Here is a 7862-nt window from a genome sequence, read left to right on the forward strand (position 1 = left end):
TCAAACAGAGAGTTTACAAATGAACTTACTGAAACTTGATTTTGATCAAAGATGCAACGCAATTCAGTACAGGAAAAGGGAAATCAACAAATACTACTATAACAACTAGATTATTATAACATTTAAGCCTTACCTAACACTGTACATAAAAACTAATTTGATAATACTCAACTAATTGATAATACTCAACTATTAAAGCTAAAAATTTCTGGCTGTTGCTACTGCTGCCACCTCCCCCACTACCACTGGGCTCATTTGCCCAACCACTTCCTGCCACCCTGCCCCCAGCTCCACACAAGATGTCAGAGAATTTAGCAAAGCAGCTGGCAGGCTACAAAGCTCAACTCCAATAAGTTGAAGCTGCATTATCTGAAAATGGAGACAATGAAGACTTGATAAAACTGAAGAAAGATCAGCAAGAGGTTACAGAACTAACCAAAGACCTTCTGTCAACTCAACCTCTGAAACTCTTGTAAGTTCAGACAATTTGTGTCTACTCAGCCCTGTCATTCCTGGAAAGTAGGAGAAAATGTGTGACAATCTGGAATAAAGATAGACCATGTTATGAAGCAGAGATCAAAAACATAGATGAAGAAAATGGCACCCCTGCAATCACTTTTGCTGGTTATGGCGATGCTGAAGTGACTCCACTGTTGAACCTCAAGCCTGTAGAAGAAGGAGGAAAAGCAAAGGAGGACAGTGGCAACAAATCTATGTCAAATAATAATAATAATAATTGCCCAGCAGAGTGAATATAAAAAGAAGAAAGTTTTGGAAAAAAGCACAGAGAATAGAAGAACTTGAGCAAGAAAGACAGGACCAAAAGGTGAAATGGTAACAGTCCAACAACAGAGCCTATTCTAAAAACAAATAAAGGCCTGCTGAAGAGGAGTATTTTTGCATCACGTGAGAATGTAACTGGCAAAGTTGGAGTATGAACTTGTGGAATTGCTGATAAGCCTATGACACAAAAGATACCACTAAATACAATGCCAGGCATTTGATGCCTCAATAATCGGAAAAACTGTTGAATTTCATCTCTTTGAGGCTTTGTATTTACCTTTTTATCCTTATATTGTTCTAAAGGTAAATTATTTGTTAGATGAATAAGGAAGATACCATTGCCATTTTCATATGACTTCAGTAGAATGAAAATTAAAGACGTTGCATTTGATAACTGCTATTCATTTAACTTTTTTCATTACTACTGCCACAGTTCCCTCAAAGGTTGTTGAATAAAGTGACTTTTCTAGATGCTGCTTCATACAGCACTTAGATGAATTGATCTTTCTAACGTGATGCCCTCAGTTAACACATGGTATATACTTTTGTAAGTCATAAACTTGGAATTTTCAGATGTGTTTAGCTTGGCACATATTCTAGCAAGTCATTGGAACATCAAGGCAAAACATCAACCTGCCAAAGAGATCTTTTCATTTTTTTAAGTCTTCAACTTTGAAACCTAGCTGTCATTCATTTAAACCTAAATATAGGTTCATTTGTAAATGACAACATTTGTTTTGAGGTTTTCCCTTCAATAACTTGTTTCCTAGGCCTATTAGGGTATCTCTGCAATCGACCCAGTTCTTTTTAGTTTCATGCAAGAAACCATGTTTAGGATGAGCTATCTTTTCTAAGGTGGTGTTTTGTTTGTTTGTTTTTTGATGTTTTCTTTTTTCCTGTGTTGATTTTTCACTATGGTAGTGGTACCATGGTTTGGATGTGTAATGCTTATATGGAAAAACAAAAAGCCGATGTATAACTCTGTACAGAGTGTAAATACTATTTCTGTTAAAAAAAAAAACCAATGCCAAATTAACGAACAAGAATACTGAATGTTTCATCATTAAAAATTTCTTATACTTGTGTATATATATATATAAAAATTTCTTGGGAAACACATATGAGAATATCTTCATGAGTGTGGAATAGACAAAGATTTCCTTAAGAAGATACTGAAAGTTAAAACCCCTAAAAATAATAAATTGGGCATCATCAAAATTACTTTTTAAGTATAAGATAATAAATGGTACTACTTTGGAAAACTAGATATACACCTACCTTATGCACCAATATTTTCACCTCTTGTGGTTTACTCAAGAGGAGTAAAGGCATACACACATGAAAAGAGCTGTGCAAAAATATTTGTATCAACTTTATTCATAGCCCCAAACTGGAAGCAACCTAAATATTCAACAAGTAAATAGACAATATATTGTTGTTTACGTATATATTGTTATAATACAGAGCAATTTACAACATAAACCATTGATTCAGTCAACAATATGGAAGAATCTCTAAAATATTATGTTAAACAGAATAAGACGTGGACTATCTTTGTGACTAACCAACGTATTTGATAAAAAGGAATGAACTGTTATTGTTATTGAACAATATTCACAGTACAAAGTCAGAATTAGCTGTGGCCTAAATTTCCCTTAATTACAGTACTACAAATGAGAGGCAGAAGATGACAATAGAGTAATTTATAGGGATCTTTCAGATTAAATTATTCTTAGTACAATGTTTTTCATATCTGTGTTTATAATGTCAAAGAAAGTCCTGAAACTGCCTAACAGAAGGGCAGATGTTTTATGTAGTCCAGTTGCTTTCACTCAGTGTGACAGTGCTTCTACTGTGTCTAAAATAAACTCTGCTTCCTGACCCAAAGGCCCATTGTTTTACCTCACAATTTGTGGTGCAAATATAGAGGTAGATGCAAGGAAGAGAAAATGAAGGGAACTTGAGAAAGAATCAATTGTTAAGTGTTGAGTTAGAAAGTTTTAGATTTCCTTGCTAAGATATATGCTACTGTTGACTCATTTCACCACAATTCATGTTTGGATTGAGCTTCTTAGAAGGCAGAGTAAGATGTAATCTACTTTGGCTCATAAGCCCGCGATTTTTGGACAAAGTTGTTATCACAAGACTAAATTCCAGATGGACAATGTGACATTTTTATAAGAAGTGGCTACTGAAGTTGGAAATAAAAGTCTCTACTAAAGTCCTTTTTTATTGTGCTCAGATCTTTTATACCCATCTATCCTTGCTCAAAAGGGAAACTTTGTTAGAAATTAAAACTTTCTTCATGTCCGTTGCCTTCCACTGTTCAACCAATGACCTGAGTTGGATAGAGCCACAGTGGATATAAATTATCCTAAACTCCAGGGCAAAAGCTAACAAATGGAGTTTTGGGGCCCTTTCAAAGGGTTCAAACTGAGCATATTTCTCACTAAAATAAAGATTTTTTAAAATTCTGCCTGGTTGTAGCAACTGTGGGTAGAGTTTAAAAGGTAAATAGATATAATTTAAGGTATATTCTGTGACTCCTCCTTCTGAGTCCTGAAGTCTCCAACTGACAATCTCAATTACTTTGATATGTTCAGCCCCCTATTCTGTGTATCTCCCAGTTAAAAATCTTTATTATGCAAAGCCTTCAGAGGAACCCAAATAATCTTGAAAACTTAGGCAAAGATGACTCAGCTCTCTAAAACTTAAAATACTTAAAAAAAAAACTTATGGAAAGAAATAAGAATCCAATGTTGCAGCTGCCCATAAAATCTGAAAAAGTGTGTTAAGTGGGTGTCCTTACAAGGAGTTATATGGAAACACAAACTGTGAACACAACAGGGTTTGCTTTTCGTTTCCGTATAGTTTTGACTATTGCTATTTTTAGGCCCACAGGTACATACACAGGTGCTGCAATCCAGGAGCAGCTGTACCAGAAGGGTTCCAGGGCTTGCTACAATGAATTAGCAAGGATCATATCTCCATAAACAGAACTTGGAAATTTCAAGGGCTCACAACTGTCAGAAGCCATGTTGTCATTGCTGAAGGACCCAGAGGCAAGCTGTTCCATCTTCCCATACTTCTCTCTCCTGTGTTCAATGCTCATTATGTTTGGGGGACTGCAAGGCCATTGTCATGGTGAACAACACTCAAAGTGATTTATTGTTTTCTGTTGATATTTAGACTTTGGCTGTTATGCAATATTGCCAAAAGCACAACTTTTTGTATGTTGCAATGTATTTTGATGTTCAAAGTGACCTGAAACAGAACAACAGAAAAGGTGAATAAAAAAGTCTAGTGGACTGTTGAACACAATTTTAACTCTATACTAAGGGGCTACAAAAGTTTATCAAAATCCTCTTCTCTTGAAGCAAAGCTTAATCTTTTAAAAACTTCATTTCTCACCTAATAAAAGATTCTAAGAAATTTAGTAACTAGGAATGCTAGACATTTCTTGTCAATTGTGAAGCCTCCACATCCAGCAAATAGTAACTGAATTTCTGCCTGCTCCTTCCTTCCTACTTGGCCTGGTGAAAATGTGACATGAGTGTTTATCATTTTCATTCTCTTTCCATCTCTCTCTCTCTCTCTCTCTCTCTCTCTCTCTGCAAGTCTGTCTCTCCATATTTCTTTTCCTGTCTATTTCTGTTTCTGTGTCTCTTGTGCTCTGGCTTTCCTTTTCCTTTGTCCACTCACATACCTAATTCTGACTGAAAAACTTACAATAATTTCTCTTGAATATTAGTATTATAATACCAGTAGCTCCAGGAGCATTGTTCTAAGAAAAGTACCGCTAGAAAGATGCATGTGAACTCACTATAAAAATACATATTTTTTCAAGGTTTCTAATTTACAACATCAAATTCCCAGTGGCCTTGTTCTGGTTTCCTTCAAAAGGTGGCGGCAAATGCAATATTATCATCCCTTCTATGAAATGTTCAATATTGCGCTCGGTTAAGACGCACTGCACATGAGGATGGGGATGGGGACTGGTGCCTGGTCTTGGCCAGTGTGGATCCCATTACAGGGGATTAGGTTGACACTAATGGGGTTGATTCTGCAGCCTGTTCATTCTCTGTCTGCCAATAGTCAGAGTGAGCAGCCAGAGAACAGAATATTTGTGCATTCATGCCAAGACAACTGCAATAACTGAGGCTGGCTGCTAAAACTGTCTCTTCAGAATAGAGGCAGAAGGTAAGGCAAAGAAGAGGACAGCAGCCACAGGGTTTCCAGATTCACCTGGCAGGAAGGGGCTGAGACTGTCAGGTGTTATGCTCTAATGTCAATACCTCTCGTTTAAGAAGAATTGGTTCTTACCCAAATATGTGCCTCATGCCATAAAGGCTGATTTGGGTAAAGGCCCAGGATTATCACAAGTTCAACAAACAATGTTTTCTGCTATGCTTAGGAAGAATTTTTCCTATATTTGATGTGTTATAGATAAAGATTGCATTCACAGTCATTTAAAAAAATTTTTTTTTCTGGCACAAAATCTGGCTAAGAGGTAGAATTTGTGTTCACAATGGAAAGCTTCTATATATTTCCTCATGAGCTTTCTTTGGCATCAGTTGGTGCAGCCACAGCTGACACTCCCTGCATATACCAAGAACTAATTCTCAGAAGTAGGAAAAAGATAAAATTATGTCCAAAAGCATCCTCTAAGTGTTTAGTCTCCCAGATTCTCAGGATGTCGCACAAGCATTTGATAGTCTATATATTCCTTGATTTATTTTCTAAGAGGAAAAAAAAGAGATCTCTTATCAAATTCAGAGAACCAAGGTAATAGTATCTTGACTGGACAACTGACATTTTAGCTTCAGGTCTTTAAATGTCATCATATTGTTGGCCCACCTTCCAACTTGGACAAGAGAATAAAAACTACCACATGGTTGTGTTAACATTGCTTGAAATAGGAACAAAGATTAAGAATATTGAAAACAAACATTTTAAATGTTTATATGACAATCGCTTTACAAAGTACTTTAAGTTCATTGCTTTTCTTTTTAAATGTTGAATCGAAACATATATACATGGTTTTAGTCGTTTTCTCAAAACTACCATGTAAATTTGTGAGCTTTCACTCAGTTCTTGGTGTCAGTAACATCATGATCACAACAAAACACATCTTTTCTAGGAGGTAGAGGGTATTGTTTAAGAGTATTGAATAAGAAATTTAGGCCAAGTTCCTGACTTACAGAGACTATCATTTCAAAGAGGAATTCATGCCATAGTCAAAATACATATCTATATTCATTAGATTGACAAGAGATGCTAAATAAGATTATATGTGTAAATATCTCACTTAAAATAATAAGGAATGAACATAGTCAAGAAAAATGTAAACAACGTACCTGAATACTTTTTTATACAACTTATTTTAAAAAAGCAATTCATACATAATTAAATATTTTTTAAAGTAGCAATTTATATTTCTCAAAATACTTTTAGTTAGATTATTCCCTATTTCTGCCAATAAGCACATCATGTAAGTAAGGTAAAAACAGGTATTTTACTGTTTGAAAAGAAGAAACATTGAAATAGAAAATAAAAGTACTTCTATAAATTGGGAAACTATACTGATCTACTATACTGATCTCTTGACTAATCCCATAATCCCCTCACTATGTTTCTTTCTGCACTGCATCCTTATTATAATGTATACCACTCATTACCTTGCCTCTTCTGAAGTGAAGAAACTGACTACACATTTCAAGACTGTATGAATGTGTGGCAAGCATGAGACTACTATGAAGAAGTGAATTTTGTTGTTTTTGTTTTATTTTGTTTTTCCAAAGAGTCAAAATTTGTGCCTGTAGAACCAACATCAGATGATCACTTAACTTTTCCTCCCATAACTCTAAGGACTCCTTTAGAAGCTGAAATACAGCCTTGTGTTTTCCTTAGGCATTATAATCAGCCAATGATTCAGTCCTACTTTGCTAGTCAGAATCCAGTAAAGAAATAGAAGCCATACAGGCTGTGTTCACAGGTAGGATTTACTATGAATAATTGTTAGCCAGATATTAGAAAATTGAAAAAAGCAAAGAAGATACTAAAGTATCATGAAGAAAAAACTGCAGGAAGCAGAGGCTAACCCTGGGCTGAGAGAACGAAAGGACACAGTTGGAATTATGAGGTTTAGAATCTTGGAGAAGGAGCCCTGTGGAACCAGGACTCAGATCTCTGAGAAGGGAGTACTGCTTGGATATTACTAGAGCCTCAAGAACTGAGAGGCAAAAGGAGGTGGGATTCAGAATTCTGAGGAGGATGTCTCTGATGAGGATGGTTCTACTATTGGAAAAATTGTGACCCCCAAATCTGCTGGTTTTGTTACAGCAAACTACTACTGTTGAATGAAGACTCATTGCATGGGAGACACACACAAACAGAAAATCCTTCCGTAGCTTTGAACTCCCTAGTCCTTGTGACACAATCGCCTTTTGCCCACTGATAGATCCTAACAGGAACCAGCTGACCAAGGGGAAGATGTAGTTTGTAGAGTCTCAGCCCAAGCAACACAAACCAAATATGAAAGGGTGGATTTGGTGCCAAGAAAGTTCAATAATTGCCACACAATATAAAGAAATAATGACAATTCTGATTATTTATGTTTCTGTGTCTTTTTTTCCTGTGTAAGACAATATAGTCCTTGAGCGAAAATCAAAATCCTATCAAATAATGGGCATAGAATGAAGTTGCTTTAGATAGAATAGTCCATGACAATTTCTGAAGAAATAATATTTGAGTCAAATCTAAACAAAAATTTTATGGTTGAAGAACAGGAAGAAGTTCAACGTGACCAAAATCAGCAAAGGGCAAGAGAGGTAGCAGTGCGCATCAGAGAGCTATTCAGTCACTCTGTGTAGAGCCTCAAAGGTCAGGATAAGGAGTTTGAACTTTAAGTACCATGATAAGTCATTTGGAGAGTTTTAACAGGAAAGTGACATGATCTAGTTTGGGTTTTAAAATGTTCCTTTGAATGCTGTGGTAGGGAGGAAGGAGATGGCAAGTATGGAATTAGAGGAACTAGTAAACGTGATATTGGAGTTATCCAGGTGAGAGATGAGAGTGGT

General features: G+C 35.9%; 1 pseudogene; it reads left to right on the forward strand.

The window, feature by feature from the left end:
• The first annotated feature begins 299 nt into the window (after positions 1 to 299).
• On the forward strand, positions 300 to 1015 carry LOC103270770 (annotated as a pseudogene).
• The last annotated feature ends 6847 nt before the right edge of the window (positions 1016 to 7862 follow it).

Source organism: Carlito syrichta, unplaced genomic scaffold, assembly GCF_000164805.1.
Source record: "Carlito syrichta isolate Samal-C Ts95f unplaced genomic scaffold, Tarsius_syrichta-2.0.1 Scaffold309933, whole genome shotgun sequence".
In the NCBI taxonomy this organism is placed as follows: Eukaryota; Metazoa; Chordata; class Mammalia; order Primates; family Tarsiidae; genus Carlito; species Carlito syrichta.